Source organism: Volvox carteri (genome assembly GCF_000143455.1).
Source record: "Volvox carteri f. nagariensis unplaced genomic scaffold VOLCAscaffold_157, whole genome shotgun sequence".
Taxonomy (NCBI): Eukaryota; Viridiplantae; Chlorophyta; class Chlorophyceae; order Chlamydomonadales; family Volvocaceae; genus Volvox; species Volvox carteri.
The window spans coordinates 28,858-29,786 of NW_003307700.1; positions in this window are offsets into that span (position 1 = coordinate 28,858).

Sequence of the window (929 nt, forward strand, 5' to 3'; positions counted from 1 at the left end):
CTTCCTTCGGTCAGCCGTTTGCTGCCGGTGAGGGCCGTGAGTGGAGTCGCTAGCGATGAGTACCCTTGGGTGAACTTGCGGAAGTAGCTCGCAAGGCCCAGGAAGCCGCACAGCGCCGTCCTGTCTTTTGGGACGGGGTCGTTCTTAACGGCCTCAATTTTTCAGGGATCCACCTCAGTCTATACTGGCCTACGAAGTGGCCTAGGAAGTTGACTTCGGGCTTGTTCAGCTCGCACTTTTCGCGCGTTGCACGTTAACACGCCCCTTTGCGGGATTCGAGTACGGCACGCATGTGCTCGAGGTGGCTGGTCGGATCTTTGCTGAAGATGAGGATATCATCTAGGTTGACAACGCAGTAAGCGTCGATGAGCACGGTGTTTATGACCTTTTGAAAGGTCGCCGGTGCATTAGTGAACCCGAAGCACAGCACTTTGTACTGGGACGTTCCCAAGGGTGTCATGAGGCTGGTTTTTGGGATGTCCTCCTCCGTGATGCGGACTTGATGGTAGCCGCTTTGTAGGACGAGGGATGAGGAGATACTCGCGCCCTGGAGTTTGTTGAGGAGGTTGGTGATGTTCGGAAGTGGATACCGGTTTTTATGGTGATTTTGTTAAATAGAGTGCTAAAGTCAAGGCACATGAGAAGCGAGCCGTCCTTCTTTTGTGAGAAGAGGACGTGCGCACCGAATGGTGACTTCGATTCTTAAATAAAACCTTTGGCCAGCAAGTCAGAGTGCTGCTTTTTCAACTTCGTTTGTCCAGCCGTGAAAGCCGGTATGGCCGGGAGTATGGCGGCTTTATGCCAGGTTCCAGCTCGATGGTGTGGCCAGTGGCGAGGTCAGGGGCCCAGGCCCGTTAAGGGCTCAAATTCCTCCTTATATTCATCCAGCAAGGCCTCCAGTTTAGCTGGCGACACCAGGGTAGGGTCGG